Source organism: Mobula hypostoma, chromosome 2, assembly GCF_963921235.1.
Source record: "Mobula hypostoma chromosome 2, sMobHyp1.1, whole genome shotgun sequence".
Classification (NCBI taxonomy): Eukaryota; Metazoa; Chordata; class Chondrichthyes; order Myliobatiformes; family Myliobatidae; genus Mobula; species Mobula hypostoma.
In genome coordinates this window covers 196,564,024-196,582,204 of record NC_086098.1, presented here as the reverse complement: position 1 = coordinate 196,582,204, position 18,181 = coordinate 196,564,024, and the positions used below count along the sequence as shown (strand labels likewise).

The window sequence follows — 18,181 nt, the reverse complement described above, 5'->3', positions numbered from 1 at the left end:
AAGGTTTGCTGGTGCTTTTGGGGTTAAAATACATTAACTAGGGGTGGGGGGACATGCTTGTTTCAGAAGAGAAGCACAAATGACTGTAGAGGATATAGCAATCAATAAAAAAAATGAACGTCATTTTTATTTGAGTTCTTTCAGTAAACTAAATATATTTAATCTTTTGAGTTTTGAATGTTTTTGGTGTTTTACTTTTTACAATTATATATTTTCATTAACTTACTTTTCCTATTAGTTTTTAAAGGTAATGCCTGAATGAGCCTGAATATTTTTGAATATCAAACACATTTACACACGTTCAATTTAAGCAAAGGCTTTTTGCTGATGTAGGGTCCATTGGCTGTCAGTGCATATCTAGATCAGACCACACAGGTTCAGAAAGGTAGCACTTGGTCTCTCCGATCAATTGAGGGAAAGTCACTAAGTAATAGGTTGCACTTATGACCATGCTGCAAGAAAGCAGAAGTCATCACAGACAAGAGAACTTGCTTTTAAAATAATTCTCCACCAATGCTGCCTAGAAAACCTATTGAAATGTACTCTGTAGAACCAGAGACACATGATGGACATATTAAATTGGTTTACATTGTTCACATGTACTGAGGTACAGATCATTTCACCATAATCAGTGCATTGAGGTAGTAGAAGGGAAACCAGTAACAGAATGTGAACGTAGTATAGGGTGTTACAGTTACAGAGAAAATGCAGTGCAGGCAGACAATAAGGTGCAAGGCCATAATAAGATAGTTTGTGAGGTCAAGAGACCTTCTTATTTTACTAGGGGCCCATTAATAATGTGGATGGTACCTGCAATAATAGGGAACATTGTAGACAAGCAGAAGAAAATAAAGGTTCATCGACAACTCAAAGAGTTTTTGAGAGATTCCACACATTTCATTTCATTCTAAACTTAGATGGTTCCTAGAGTGAACAGTAGATTAATCTGGGTTGATATATTAAGTTAGATTTTGACTTTGTTCAATTCTGTAAAACAGTAGATTATAATATATTCCAATTTAAATTTACAAAATTAATCTATCATCTATTTACCTGCATTGAAGTTAAAATAATCTGGAGAAGCTGGATCAAATGGGAAAAATTAGACCAAGGCCTGCAGAAATGTATTATTTAATTTTTTTCCCTTCTAAAACTCTAATGTGAACATTTATGTTCAAATCTGTCCAATGTGGTGTCACAATGCTTTTATATCCCCTGCCAAAATTGTTATGACAGTTATACAAATACTGTACCTATATCATAGAAGCTCTGAGAAAATGCGGGCATTGACACAAAAAATTTAATATCATAGATTGATCATTTTTGGTGCAATATAGGTAAAAGAAAATTGGTATTGGTACCAATATTGGTTTTGGATTTTCAGATCTCTGTTTCTGGTTTCTTCCCCTCTTTCTCCACCCCCCACCCCAGGTTTCTACTCTTTCCTTAGAGCTGGACAGTGTTAGTTGGGATAACAGGGAAAGAAGCTGCTGATAACAGATGTATTTGAGGCAGAGATCATCTCTGCACCCATTCACTTGTGCCTCCATAACCCTAACTCACGTTGCATCTGCTGATTCTCTCACCTGTTTGCTCTTCCTTTAAACTCCCTCAATCCTGAAAGTTTCATCCCACACTTGCTCCATTGTCATTCGCCTCCCTTTAGTTCTACATCCATTCCAGCTCATATACATTCTCTTACACCAAGAGCAATAACAAAAGCTGGAATACAACTCACCTTGTAACTAACAGGGTTGATAAATGGAAAGCTGCCAATGCGATTTACACTTGATTCTGGTTAATTGGGACGTATCGAAACCAATACATTTTGTCCCATTTAAGTGGCTACCGCAATTAGTTGAAGTTTCATAGAAATAGTTTAAAAAGGCCAAATTACTTTTAAATGAATAATAAATTATGTATTTAAATAAAACACAGAACAAATGAGAATATCAATATTGTACTATAAAACTGTATCCTGGGGTATGTTGGCTGTTAATGCAAATGGCACATTTCACTGTATGTTTCAATGTACACAGAATAAATAAACTTGAGTTCTGAATTTTGAACGGTTAAGTTCACTTCCATTTTCCTTCCTCAATTAGACCATAAGTCAATGGAGCAGAATTAGGCCATTGAGTCTCTTCTGCCATTTGATCATGGCTGATCCATTTCCCTCTCCCCCTAACCTTTCACACCCTGACACATCAAGAATCTCTCAACATCTGCCTTAAGTACAGTCAATAACACGGCCTCTGCAGCCGCATGTGGCAATAAATTCCACAGACTCACCACCCTCCTCATCTCCATTCTAAATGGGCATCCCTCTATTCTGAAGTTGTCCTAGACTCCAGCACTACAAAAATCATCCCCTCCACATCCACTCTAGCTAGGACTTTTGACATTCAATAGGTTTCAAAGAGATCCCCTGCTCATTCTTCTAAATTCCAGTGAGTACAGGCCCAAAGCCATCAAATGATAAGCTTTTCAATCCCAGATTCATTTTTGTGAATGTCCTTTGAACCTTCTCCAAAGTCAGCACATCCTTTCTTAGATAAGGGGATCTAACTGTTCACAATACTGCAAGTGAGGCCTCAGTAGTGCCTTATAAAGCCTCAGCATTACACTCTTGTCTCTATGTTCTAGTCCTCTTGAAATGAATGCTAACATTTGCCTTCCTCATCAGCGACTCAACCTGTAAGTTAACCTTTAGGGAATCCTGTACGAGGACTCCCAAGTCGCTTTTCACCTCTGAGTTTTGAATTTTCTTCCCATTTAGAAAATAGTCTATGTTTTTATTCCTTCTCCAAAAGGGCATGACTATACACTTCTAGAAACTGTATCTGTTTGCCACTTCTTTTCCCATTCTCCCAACCCAATCTGTTCTTCTGCAGTATCTCTGCTTTCTCAACAGAAGCTGTCCCTCCACGTATGTTCGTATCATCTGCAAACTTGGCCAGAATGCCGTCAATTCCATTAATCAAATCATTGACGTATAATGTAAAAAGATGTGGTCCCAACACTGACACCTGTGGAACACCACTGGTCACTGGCAGCCGATCAGAAAAGGCTTCATTTCTTCCCACTCTTTGCCTCCTGCCAATCAGCCAATCTCTATCCATGGCAATATCTTTCCTGTAATACCATATATAATGTATGGATCTAATTCTTTTAGGGTAATGACCCCCCCCCCTTAGCACTACATATTGATCTGTAGTCTGCGCATGCACTGTTGTTTACCCATGTGCCATGTTCTCTCTCTCTCTCTGTAATGTGAATACACCAGTTAATGCCATCTCAAGAGGTGTGTCCTTTTACTTAATTGATATTAATCGTGCACAGACACAACAAATTGGTGACAAGTGCGAACCTGAATGTCAGAGAATATCACCAATTGCACCGACAGTTACGGGACAAAACAAAGAGAATTAAGCAGCGCAAGAAGGCCTTCACAGATGATAACAACAGAACATGTGAGTAACAGTGAAAGATGAAATTAAAGTGAAAATAATGTGGCGATGGCTTCATTTGGGAAAGCTGACAAATTTGGTGGCATTAATGAAGGCTGGGAGTCGTATATTGAGAGGGTTAAACTGTATTGTAACGTGAAAAACATGGAGGAGCAAAAGAAAGTCCCTAAACTTCTTAGCTTAATGGACCCAAGCACGTAGAGTCTCTTACGCAACTTAGTAACCTGTGCAAAGCCAGCAAGCAAGACATTCAATGAAATTATTACAATTTTACAAAATCTCTTCAGCCCTAGACTGCTGGCAATAGCTGGGAGATTCAAATTTTACAAACAGAACCAGTCAAAAGATGACAGCATTTCTGAACACATGGCAGAACTGCGCAAACTTTCCCGGTACTGTGACTTTAGAGATGGACTTCCTGATGCATTAAGAGACAGGCTTGCATGTGGCATGCATAGTCAAAGCACTCAAAGGAGGTTACTGCCCAAAAGAGACCTAACCTTTTGAACAGGCATTGACCTTTGCAATATCATTAGAGATTGCAGCAAAGGATGCAGCAGAATTACAGAAAAGAACGTTAGAATGTGAAATGCCCGAAATTTCCCTGAATGGTACAAAAAGCCGAAGAAATTATTGATGTGGAAAATTCTCCCATGTTGCAAATGTGCACTGGTTCAAAGAAAAAGTCTGCAGAAAGTGTCACAGACAAGGTCACAGAGAGAATGAGCAAGACAGACAGAAAGCACAACTGAGTGAAAAGTCTCAAACACAAAACTAAGCAAATACTTAAAGCTACCGAATATAAAACAGAATCAGACAACACAGTCTGACAAAGGTGGACTGTCATGTCTGGAAAAGCATGGCATAACTGAAGCAGATCGCAAAATCACCTGGATCACAATAGATGTGTCTGATGTAAAACTGAAAATGGAGCTGGATACAGGGCCAGCTTTGTCCATAATTCCAGAGGCTGACTACAACAGACTGTTTTCTAAAATACCATTAGAGAAGACCTCCGTAACACTAAAGACCTACACAGGTGAAAAAAGTGTCTCCCAAAGGCAAACTGAAGGTGAATGTGATGTATGAAGGCCAAACACAGCAGTTAGAAGTTTATGTATTGAAAAGTGAAGGGCCAGCACGTTTCGGATGTGAAGTGTTGAGAAAAATCCAACTAGACTGGCACTCAATCAAAGCTCTCAGTGTGACATCAACAGGCAATGGCAGCCCAAATGGTAGCACTAACCAGAGACTGTTACCACTGCCACAAATAAAGACAGTTTTGTACCTTGGGCAGGTGGGGAGAGGGCTTTAAAGAGTGACTTGTCACAAGCATATCTGCAAATGGAGATTGAGGAGTCTGGCAGGAAGTTCCTCACAATCTAAAAACAAAAGAGTCAAGAAAAATATTCATAAACTGTGACTAGAGCTGTGTCAATGGAATCATCATTAGAACTGCAATAATACAGTATATTAATAGCTTAATGGAAGGAACTGATTGAAGTGTGGCCAAAAGTTCAGCCAATCTAAAGATGATGGGAATGGCACAAGGAGTCTACAAAGTACATAAATTGCTAATGTATGGCTTTCTAAGGTGAATCACATTGGTAGGAGGAACATTAAACATAATCTTGTCTGAATGGAGAGAGTAGTTACAGAATGGCACTGTACCAAATCAAACACAATCAGAAATTTATTGTAAGGGATATAAAATACAAAATTATAGTAAATGTTTTCACCTCTGAGGGTATTCTGAAATAAGTCCTATAATTGCCTGAACTCTATAACATTGTCAGTTTTTTTTTCCATTCCAAATTCGACTCAGCAAATTCCCTAAACCCCTGGTCTTATTCCTTTTCAATCTTATATTGGACAGCATATTTCAGAACATGGCCTTGGGCTTTTTGAACCACTGAAACACATATATTAAAGGTGCTTGTCGAACACCCCAGGGAGGGGTGAGGCGATCCAAGATTTTCATGTGTGAAGATGAAGGAACAATGATAAATTCAAGATTAATATCAAGAAATTCTGGCAGTTCCTGTACAAGACTGTATTCTACTCCATTTACGTTTGTGTTATTCAATACTCTCAAGGAGATCCTATACACCCGCAGATACAGGAAAATTATCACTTGATTGTGCACATTGGTAACTTATGGAATTAGAGTTTTTGGCAGAATTTTGCAAGCCTGTATCTGCAATGTCTAGAAATACAGTGCAAATAGCTGCTTGGAAATACCTTCACTATAAAACTGCCCGCCATCTTGATATTTACCACAATATTAATGAGAAGCCACAAGGTATGCAAAGCAAGTACATAAGAGACAAATTATAGCTCCATGATACATTATCTAACACCTACTATACTAAAAGCCTTTCTTTCTTCTCCATCAGTAACCCAACAGATATTATATGGATTGATATTTAAATAATTCAGAATTATATCCACTTTGAGTGTTTGACATCCTATGCAGGCTCAAAATGAAGTCATTAAAAAAACTTTAAGAAGGTAAATTACAAACAGTTGTAAAGTTCTCTGATTATGACTTTATCAGTTACAATTGCATTTAAAACAGATAATTCTGTACACAGATTAGCCAGAGTCTAAGAAGAAGAAAACAAAATTAAAATCTCCACAAGTGTGACCTTAAGCTTCTAATCATGTCAGTACCACTTTAAATTGCCATCCCACTTTATGGGTTACCATTACCTTGAAAACTTCAACCAAGCATTAGAGCAAATCACGCATGCTTGAGTACAGAAGGCGAAAGGCTTAATTTTCAAGCCCATCAGTCACATCTTAAAAATGGTGGGAAAACATTTGCTACACTATTCTTGCCATCAATATATTAGCACTCTCTAGACTACACAGATCAGACCACAGGTTCATTTATATGGCAAATCAGGAACCACCAAGGGTCAAAGAGTAGCCCAAAGATAAATACTTTGTTGCTCTCCATGTTGATGAAGAGATCAAGAAATGTCTAGTGGCTTCCCATCTTCTGATGTAGGTGGTAGTCAGGCTATGCATTATTGGCTCTTCTTCTGTCCTGCTGTCCAAAGTTTGCTCAGGTGGGGAATCTGAGATGGTCAAGGTAGACATTCACATTTAATCTATAAACAGCAGCTTCAACTCAAGAATATTTGGTGCATGCCTTACTGCTTCTGGGTTCAATTTGGACATTTGAAAGCAGAAAATATAAAGTATCCATTTCCAATGTCACATTGGAATCCATTTCTCTCTTTAGATTTCTTTCCCCCATTTCTTTGCCAAGTCATTAAGCACCCTGGCTCATTCTTTGGATCAGCCACTCCAGCCTTCCACATTCAGTTAGATCATGGCTGTTTCATTTCTTAACTCCATTTATTCAGATCTATATCCTTGCCTAATAACAGTCCAACAGACTCAATTTTGCGATTTACAATTGACTGAGCCTCCATTGCTTCTTTGTGGAAACATTTTTGTGAAGTAGTGCTTCCTGGCATCAACTGTGAACATTTTGGACAAACACATCAGGACACTTGGATTTTGCTTTCAATATATTCAGTTTCAGTCAGTATTTTCTCTGATTGAACAACACAGAAAATGAACATGCCAAATAATTACAGCACACATGGAATCAGTTTTACATTAAAAAAAAATCTTCCTGCACCATTTCCAGTTGAAGTCCTGCCATCATGAAATGGTTCTGGCCAGTTGCTGTTGTGATTTACCAAGTGAGGCTGTCATTTCTCTGGCATCATTCGCTCAATTGATGATGTCATCGATGCACATGACACTCTTTTATCCCATTCCAACAGAAAGTGGATCTAGAAATTACAACCTATGACCTTGGCTTTTAATTCAGAGGAATAAAACGTGCAGCAATTCACAATTCTTGTGTGAATTAAAGCCTCCCCAATTAAGCACTGGCGCTTTTGTCACAACCACGGATTCAGCAGCAGAATAGATACGGCAATTGCGCTTGTGAATTTGCATGTGTCAGCTAATTATTATTTAATTGTGATAGTATTTAACCCCATACTTGTCATTGTAGTGCTTGTCGAGACTTGGAGAGAGCATAGCAACACTTCACTGCCTGTTTGCATTCAGCCTTCCCTGAGAAATTGGACTTTCAAGTCAACTGACTCTGAAGACTAGCGGTATTCGTTTAATGTTTAGATGTTCTTTTCAGCTGTAGTGTAGGCTTCATTGTCCCTTTGACAGTTTTAGTTAATGGCCCTGTTTGGCCTAGCGTTTATTGTTTTATTTTCCCTTTAACTCTGTATTAAAGTCTGTGAACTATTGACCTGCTTCAGTGTCTCTCACTCCGCACTTGGGCCATATCTGAACCGGGTGACAGCTTTAGTCGCAGACCGTACCACGATCATTTCCATCTTCCCCACATATATCATTGATTGTGCTTGCAGTATCCGCATTAGGGATTTGTGTTCAAGAGGCGCTAATTGCTGCCATTTTAAACATCGTGTACATCACAGTGGTGTTGCATCATTTTGAGTAGCTAAAACTGAGGTTTCCACTTTCTGCTCTGCCCCAAGGGCAGTTTTTATGCTGCTATACTGCCGCTGCCACTGAACGTGTACTTCGGAGCAGCAAGACCCTGTTACACTCGGTCAGCTACAGCCGGGCACATTGTTCACATACCTAATACTGGACACCTCAGCAGTCACTCTATTCTCAAATTTGCTCTTGGGAAGCTATTACCAAAAGAACCAAAAACATTTAAGGATGTGGTCAGAGCCTCCTTGAAGAAATGCAAGAACCCCATCAGAATTTGGAAGTCTCTAGTCGAAACACATTGATTGTGAAGAAGAGCAACACACAAAATATTGGAGGAACTCATCAGGGCAGGCAGCATCTATGGAAAGGAATAAAAAGTCGACTTTTCGGACCAATATCCTTCATCAGCATGAATGGGAGCACATGGGGGTCCTGTTTAAACAGCAGAAAGAATGCATCATCTCACCAACTATCCACCCACCTCTGTCAGCCATCCGTGCCCCATCTGTGGAAGAGTCAACTGTTCCAAAAGATTTTAAATGTAATGAGAATTCTGAGAATGAAGTATATTTATGTTCCACTATGGTTGTCAGAAGATTTGTGGTGAAAATTAATGCTGGTATAGAAAGTATTTTACATTATTTGTATCAATTTTTACAACTTTGGTGGTAGCATTTCAGCATCTGGCAACATTACAGATTACCTAGGAATACAAACATGCTCACCCTTGAACATGAAACAGTACAACGCAGGGACAGATCTGTGCCAGCTATGGTGCTAATGTAAATTAAGTGGACCTGTCTAAATATTGCCCACGATTATCTGTATTGCCATTTTCCTATCTAAATGCCTCTTAAACATTGCCTTCGCATCTGCTTCAACCACTTCTTCTGGAAATGCATTCCAGATACCTACCACTTTCCATATAAAAAGTAACTTGACTCAGAAATTTTTTTTGAACTTTCTCCCTCTCACGTTAAAGCTGTGCCCTCTTGTATTTGACTTTGCACCCTAGGAAAAGGACACGGCCTATTCTATGCCTCTCTTAATGTAAAATACTTCTATCAAGTTGTCACTCCACCCTCCCCTTAGTCTCCATTGCTCCAAAGAAAACAACCTTACCTTGTCCAACTTCTCTTACAGTTAATACTCCTTAATTCAGGCAGCATCATAGCAATTCTCTTCTGCGCCTTTTCCATACTTTTCCTCTAATGCAGCAACCACATCAGCACATAATACTCCAAATGTGACCTAACCCAATGTTTTATATAGCCACAACCTCACTCAATAGCCTGACAGATGAAGGCAAGTATGCTATATGCCTTATTTGCCACTCTACCTACTTGTGTTACTATTTTTAGGGATCTATGGATTTGCACCCGAAGATCCCTTTGTATATTAATGTTCCAAAAAGCTTTGTCATTTACTGTAAACTTTCCTCTTACAATTAACTTCCCAAATTGCAATGCTTCATACTTGTCCGGTTTCAACTCCAACCGCCAGTTCTCTGTCCATATTCCCAATTCATCTATTTCCTGCAGTGCACTCTGATAGCCTTCCTCACTGTACACAACTCCACTGATTTTTGTGTTATTTGCTAAATTACTAATCAGCCCAACTACATTTTTGTCCAGATCATATTACAGAAACATGGGCCCTTGCAGAACACCACTAACCACAGACCTCCAATCAGAATAACACTCACATTTCTCTGTCTTCTATGGCCAAGCCAATTTCAAATCCCAGTCTACCAAGTCACTGTGGATCCATTGTGCCTTAATATTCTGGATCAATATACCATTTGAAACTTTGCAGAAGGCTTTATTTAAGTCCATGCATACAGTACCCATGGCCCTAACCTCATCAATCATTTTCATCATCTCTCCCGCACTACTGTAGGTCATGCCTTTGCAGTTGTGAGTAGACCTTATACCTGAGATGCTGATGCAAAGCTCACCAGCCTTCAATCCGCAGTATTATCTCTTTTGCCCTCCGTAAACAAAGGGACAGCATTGGGTACTCTCCAACCCTCTGAGACCTTGGTCATGATGCATCAAATTTATAGTGAATTATTATTTCACAACTTAAATCATAAACCATGAAAAACTCTGCAAGTAAATTTCTTCCTCACGTTTCCACGTGAGAAATAGGGATCCATCTTCAACTAAACAGTATCATTAAAACTGCCCTTCCAGTTCGACAACTTCCAGCCACCTCCCCTTTCAGCTTTAAGGCCAATTTTTCATTCTTATGATCACACTATACTTGATAATCCATCAACTTACCTTGTGTATCATGTGCTGAACATTAGTCAGTCAAATACAGTATAATCAGCTAACTTGCACTACCACACCAGATACTGTTTAAATGCTTTCTTTCATAATTTCTGTCTGGTTAAACAAGGACTACAGCTGTGTAAACAAGCTCATTTCTATGTGCAATGATTTGTGCATTCTCAGTCATGAAAAATAGCTGCATTTTTCGATTCAATCCTGTGACCTCAGCAGAAACATATAGAGATAATTTCTAATAGTATGTATTATTAATTATCAATTCTTCCTCCACACATTCTTACGTCTTTAATGCATTCAAAATCACTTGACAAAATGTTTAGTTTCATTGCAGTTGAACAAAAAAAAACTTTAATTAATGCACAATTACCTGCAAAAATCAAAGTGATATGTTTAGAACATTAATAACAAGTACCAAAAAGATTAACAATTATGGAGAGAATACTCTCAGATTCTACATCTTAAGCAGACAGAAGTTGTTAAGTAATATTGTTAACGAAAGTACAAAATGAAAACTTCATTCGAAAAGATAAGTTATACAATGCTAATGTCTTCATGATGTTACTTCTTGCTGAGAAAACAAACTTGCATTCAAAACGTTTTTTGAAACATTTTGAGGTGTTTCTCATATGCTTGTATTGAAATATCATTATCCCAAATGCTTTTCTTACATTTCTTCATAAATTTGTAGTTTTCTCCTATTGAATGCTTTCATTTGATTGAAAAAAAAAGCTAATATCATCAAAGCATAATCAACTTGGTGTGTTTTTTTTTCAAATAAACCTGGACAAATGTGATTGAGTATTATAGAGCAAGCCGGAACATGTGGCAACAATTCTGGTTCAGCAAGTTTATTTTTTTTTGTAGAGGCTGCAATACAATCTGAGAAAGAGCTTAGGAGGTAATAGAAATATTGTACATGGTATTCCTTATGATCTGTCTGTACTGATACAAAATGTTGAAACATACTTGCTGTTCCTCAATGGCTCCATATAAATTTAGCAGTTCCGGGATTAAAACTCACAATACAAAGCTACATAACTCACAATTGTGCCAAAGTGTTATGACTGAGCGGTAATTTTATATTCCTATACAGGATGAAATGTATCAAACATGCAATGTGCAATCTCAAGGGAGTCTACAGAACCAACTACTTACCAACCACGCAGAGATCTTCCTGTGCTTGAAAGGTACATATAAGTCAAAGAAACTAGTTGTTTTGAAAAACATAGATGAATAAGACTATTATCCAATGGCGCCAAGCAACTGGTTGTCTACATATTTCACACCTTTCTAGATTCAGAAGTTCATGGCTGAAAATGAAAAAAAAACCTATGAGATACGTAAGCAAGTAATTTCAAAGCCAATGCTTCTCAAGACATTATTGACAAATGTCTTTGATTGCTGAAGAGAAACAAAACTAAAAAAATGGGGCCATATCAATAGTCTCAAAATAAAATGGGTGGCTAATGTGAAATATGATGAAGAAAAACCGGGAGATGGATTGACAATCAGGATGATGGCAATAACATAAATAGTTACTTGGCCATTGAAAGTTATTGAGAAATTGCTCATATTACATTTTGATATTAATCCATTTTCCACAAAATAGATTTGGAAAGGAGAAAGCTTGAGAATACCATACCTATGAGTAAATTTATTTAAAATGGCAAACAATACAATTTAACTGATGGAGGCTTTGTGGAACACAGCAAAAAGATGCAGCTGAACTGTTAAATTATTGAATCATAAGACCCAGAGTGAGGCCACTTACTCTGAATGCGTGCAAGAAAATGAATCTCAGGATAGTATCTGGTAACATATACATATGTATTTTGATGATAAGTTTACTTTGAACTTTCCTCACCAAATTTGTTATAAAGCCCTACTTACTGGCTCTATTAATTGGCTCTTTCCAACATACTTTTCACCTGTTTCACCATTAAGCATTGTATATACCAAATTTACTTTTAAAAGTTACTGTTAAGTTTTTTTCCACCATTCTTTCTGATGATGCATTCCAGAACATAGCTGAGATGCTTTTTTTTTTATCTCCATTCCTTTTGCTACTCTGCCAAGAATTTAAAAGCTGTATCTTCCAGTTGCTAGGAAAATGCCTAAATCTCAAGCGTACAGATGAGTTGGATTGTTAAGTTAGAACCAAAAAAAAGAGAACAGGGAGAAAATAGGGAGATATGTTGCAAAACTGATATAGTAGACTCAAGAAACACTTTGAGTAAGCATTGCTCTAAATTAAAAAGTGGACAGATTTTGGTATAGCAAATCCAGAAGCAGTCTGCTAAGATTTCACCATCGTGAATTTAAACAAGAAAATTGAAGAAAAACACGGAAGATCTTTAATTCCATTTTCTGTGATATCGTTGGTGGCCTAAGATTCATTCGTTACTTATGGATTAGTGAATCACACATCTAAGTAAAGATCATTCATAAGTAGCTCATAGATTTCTTAATCATGTATCAAATTGCATGCAGGGAATTAAAGGAAAGCTTTTGTACCAACATTAAATCTAATGTGATTCATGCAACTAACTGCTTGTCATTAATCGGGATTGCACCTCTTTCTAAATATTAGTCAGCAGAGTTCATAGAACATGCTAATGTAAATTCATGTCCACAATTCTCAGCACCTTGTTAATAGATTCTAAATGTTTTTTAATATTTATATATATATATAGATAGTTAAATAAATTCACTAGGAATAACTGAAAAACACCCTGTATTGTTTAATTTCAGTTGAAAAGAAAATCTTAAGAAAATCTTTAGAATATTTTCAGAACCATAGAACGATTACTAATTTTATGTATATTTACTGTTGTGAATTAGATGCACTTATTGCTAAAAATAATCTATGATATTGTGGAAGTAATTTATAATGTGATGAATATACACTCAGTGGCCATTTTATTAGGTACATAAAGTAGCCACTGAGTGTAGCTTTGTGGCCTTCTGCTGCTGTAACCCATCCACTTCAAGATTCAATGTGCTGCGCATTCAGAGATGCCTTTCTGCACACCATTGTTGTAACGCGAGATTATTTGAGTTACTGTCGTCCTCCTACCAGGTTGAACCAGTTTGGCCATTCTCCTCTGATCCACCTAATTAACAAGGTATTTTCACCCACAGAACTGCCATTCACTACCTATTTTCTTTTTTGATTTTTGCACCATTCTCTGTAAACTCTAGAGACTGTTGTGCATGAAAATCGCAGATCAGCAATTCTGAGATATCACACTACCATGCCTGGCACCAACAATCATTTCATGGTCAAAGTCACTCATTTCATCCCTATTCTGATGCTTGGTCTGAACAACTGAACCTCTTGACCATGTCTGCAGGCTCTTATGCATTAAATTTCTGTCACATGATTGGCTGATTAGACTTTTACACTAATGAGCAAGTGTACAGGTGTACCCTATAAAGTGGTCACTGAGGGTATAATTCTGAGAGGGGTAAAACTGTCTTTCAACCTATGCTGTACAAAGTTTTCCTTTTCGTGAAATGTGATAAATGGCTAGTAGCTACATCAACCATTATATTCTTCATGGAGCCCAATGGAAGATGGAAGATCTCAACAGAAGAATGAGGGGGAAATTATGTTGAAACATACCAACTGAGAGGCCTAAATAGATTGGATGTGGAGAGGATATTTCCAATAGTGGGACAGTCTCAGACCAGAGATACAGCCTCAGAATAGAAGAACGTTCCTTTAGAACAGAGATTTGGAAGAATTTCTCTAGCCAAAGGGTGGTAAATCTGTGGAACTCATAGGAAAAGACAGTTGTGGATACTAAGTCATTGGATATATTTAAAGTGAAGGTTGATAGCTCGTGAATAGTAAAGGAATCAAAGTTACAGGGAGAAGACAGGATAATGGGGGCGGGGTGAAAAGAAAAATATATCAGCCATAATTGAATGGCAGAGAAAACTTGAATGGGCTGAATGGCCTAATTCTGCTCCGATTTCTCATGGCCTTGTGGTCTAGATGTAAAATAGCAGCAATCCCCAGGGACTCTGCTTGAATAACCTGTAATGGATGAGAAGGCTGTGAGTGACTATGAGTTATATAGCATGGAAATAGGTTCTTTGGCTTATTGGATGTACAGATTCAGACAGATCATGTGCACTTTGCACAATTTAGACTGGTTAATTAACTAACAATGCACACCTCTTTTTGACATGAGAAGAAACCAGAGCAACCTAAGGAAACCTATGCAGTCACAGAAAAAACGTGCAAGTTCCATACAGGCAATACTGGGGGTCAGCATTAACTACCAATGTTAGAGTATCATCTCTACCAGCCCCACCACTCGTGAATTAATACTGTTGGATTCTATTTTAATTGTTTGACCATGTGTGCATAATGTGTTTTAGTTTTCTGCATTCCTTTTAATCATTTTCAATTTCTTCGGTGGCCTGATTAAAGCAGTTTGGGAATGCATTCTAAATCTAGCAACGTTCTTAAATACTGGCCTGGATATCCAGCCTCATTTCTTTCAGCAGAACTATACTGAATCCAGACTGTTAAATTACAAGATGGATACCATGATGCCTTTTGATGAAACCTGGCATTGCATGAGATGAGGGATACAGTGATCGATGTGACCTTGACCATGGAATGATTGTGGTGCCAGATAAGGTGGCTTGAGTATCTCAGAAACTGCTGATCTCTCAGGACTTTCATGTAAGCAGGGTTTAGAGAGAACGGTGTAAAAAAAAAATCCAGTGGTCGGCCATTTGGTGAGTGAAAATGCCTTATTAATGAGAGAGATTGGAGGAGAATGCCCAGGATAGTTCAAGCTAACAGGAAGACAACAGTAACTTAAATAACCATGCATTACAACAGTGGCATGAAGAAGAGCATCTTTGAATGCACAACATTTGAAACTTGAAGTGAATGGGCTACAGAAGCAGAAGTCCATAATCATACAGTCAGTGGCCACTGAGTATATTTTCTGCCACTCAAAATTCTGAGATTACTTGTTCAGATGGTTGTGGAAAAACAAAGTAAGGAAACATTGGATTGATCAAAACTGTGAAGAGGGCTGGGTTGGGTTAAGTGATATGCTTTCATTCATTCAATAGGCCCTCATTCATCACAACACCATCTATTCAATCTCACATTATCCAAGAAAGGGAGATGGAATCCAGGGTAATTCAGCCTAATTTAGAAACTTAGGGCTGACAGAAAAACCAGGAAACTTAACAATATGGAGGAATCCGTCGCTTGCGCCTGTCTTCCCTTTATTTCCACAGTTTGTGGAAGGATTGCCAGGATCCTGATGAAATACCAGATTCATTTAATTCACAAGCCTGTAAGGAAGTTCAAGTCACAGCTTAGGCGGGTCAAAGATGACCGGGGACACAGGTCGGCTGACATTTACAGGATTCCCCGTGAATGTGGAGCAGCGCACATCAGCCAAACGGGATCCACACTGGAAACCTGCATCAAGGAGCACAGGAGGTGCATCCGCTTTGGTTATCCAGAGAAATTGATGGTAGCAGAACACCATATTTGCAATGGCCGTAGGATTGTCTTCAAGGGCACAAAACTATTGTGCCACACTGACAGCTTTTGGGACCACCTGGTAAAGGTAGCCATTAAACTAAAACTGGAGTAAAAGTATCTTAACAAAGTTCCCATCCTAAGAACTGGAAATTGATTGTAAACAAGGTGGGAGAGCAGAAACCTGATTGGATGAGAACAAAGCAATTAGGAGGGATAGACTATGGGGGATATGGAAATACCACCGGACTACACATGCTCAGGCATCATCCCTGAAGAAGGTGGTAGAGTTTGTTATCAAAATGTTGGTTATAATTGATATCTGTACTCTGCTGGAAGCCTGAGTAGAGTTTATTTGTAAAACTTAACCTAATTACCCTATATTAGAGACATAGCAATCAAAACATAAATATTGTCTGTGAGTGACTTATTGTAGTGGATTTCAATTTAACCAAATGTATTATCAGTGGAAAACCAGCAGATGTAATGAATTTGAATTTTCAAACAAAAAAATAATCATTCGAATAGTTGTCAAACAAGTACCATATTTTCAGCTCATCAGGTTGAGAATTAACATGTATGGAGAGAGAAAGTACATTTTTGGGTTGACAGGTTGAAACATGAAGGATACCTCAATGATCAAAGCTTAAGCCTCAGCTATTTATAATTATTTTAATCACTTGGCAAGGAAACAGAATGGATAACAACGCTATGGGAAAGTGAACTTCGAAGAGGATACAAAGAGACTTTTAAAAGTTTAGTGGACAAACCAATGAAAGATGGAATAAAATGTAGAAAAATGTGAAGCTGTGCATGGTGGTAAGAAATACTGAAAAACAAGCTTTTCTTTGTAAAGGTGAGTCAATGAAAATTTTACAGCGTGGGCCAAGCCCCTTTCGTAGATTTCCTAACATGGAACTGCTTTGTTGAACCAACCCATATTCTTCATATGTAAATATCTATGAGTTCTATGTTGAATATATTCATTGACTAAGCTACCACAATCCTCCTGGGTACAGAATCCGATTTACTTCCTATTTGCCTGGTGAATACTAAGGCGCTTAGTGACATGGTCTTACCTTCAATGGAACTGGCCATTGACTTCAGGAAGGGTGTGATGCACATGCCCCTGTCTGCATCAGAGGTGCTAACATTGAGAGGGTTGAACGTTTGAACTTCCTGGGAGTGAACATCAGCAACAGCCTGCCTTAGTCCAACCAGATGTCACAGTCAAAAAAAAAACTCTGCACCAGCACCTCTACTTTGTCAAGAGGCTGAGAAATTTGGCGTGTCCTCTTTGACTCTCATCAATTTTTAATCAATGCACGATGGAAAGTATCCTATCCTGATGCACTGCAGTTTAGTACGGCAATGGTTCTGCCTGTGAACACGAGAAGCTGCCGCAAGTTGTAGACACAGATTAGTACGTCACAGGAGCATGCACAGAATGCTGGAGGAACTCAGCAGGCCAGCACCATCTGTGAAAAAGAGTAAATAGTCGACGTTTCAGGACTGATGAAGGGTCTCGGCCTGAAACGTCGATTGTTTACTCTTTTCCATAGATGCTGCCTGCCCTGCTGAGTTCCACTAGTATTTTGTGTGTCTGTCGCTTGGATTTCCAGCATCTGCAGATTTCCTTGACTTAGTACATCACAGGAACCAGCTTCACCTCTATGGACTCTGTCCAGGATTCTTGCTACCTTGGTAAAGCAGCCAGCACAACGAATGGGCCCACCCACCACAGACATTCCCTCCCATTAGGCAGAAGATGCGAAAGCCTGAAAGCACATCCACCACGTTCAAGCACAGTTTCTATCTGGGCCTTATAAAAGCAGGAAACTGTTTCCTATATGATCTGAACTTTTGACCTCAATCAACCTCATCATGATCTCGTATCTTATTATCTATCTGCACTTTCTCTGTACTGTAACACTATTTGCATTCTGTTATTGTTCTATCTTGTACTACTTCAAAGCACTGTTGTACTGAATTGATCTGTGTGAAAGGTATACAAGTTTTTCCATTGGACTTCAGTGGGTGACCATAATAAACATATTTACCAATTCTTACCTCAGCCCTGATTGGCTGACCCTCTAAAACCAGTCATCCATGTTTCTGGACACCACAGCCAGGAAAAATATTCCCTACATCCACTCCAAAAAGCTTTGAAAAAAAGTTACTATCATTCTAGGTTAGAAGCAAATTACTGTAGATGCTATGAATCTAAAGCACTGTTGTACTGAATTGATCTGTATCTGTGCAAAGCACTCCAACATGTGGTGAAAACTACCCAGTGGATTATCGGCACCCAATTGCCCACCATTGAGAACATCTACCATAAACGCTGCCTGGGCAGGGTGAAAAGCATCATCAAGGATGCATCTCACCCTAAC

The 18,181-nt window shown here is 38.4% G+C and overlaps 1 long non-coding RNA gene across 1 annotated transcript in view; it reads left to right on the top strand.

The window, feature by feature from the left end:
* The window catches only part of LOC134342786 (uncharacterized), a 56,760-nt gene extending 39,529 nt beyond the window's left edge, over positions 1–17,231 (top strand). Inside the window, exons 2-3 of the long non-coding RNA XR_010017094.1 lie at positions 11,361–11,454; positions 16,477–17,231. This is a non-coding gene — a long non-coding RNA (uncharacterized LOC134342786). The remainder of the gene's footprint in view (positions 1–11,360; positions 11,455–16,476) is intronic.
* Positions 17,232–18,181: the final 950 nt, after the last annotated feature.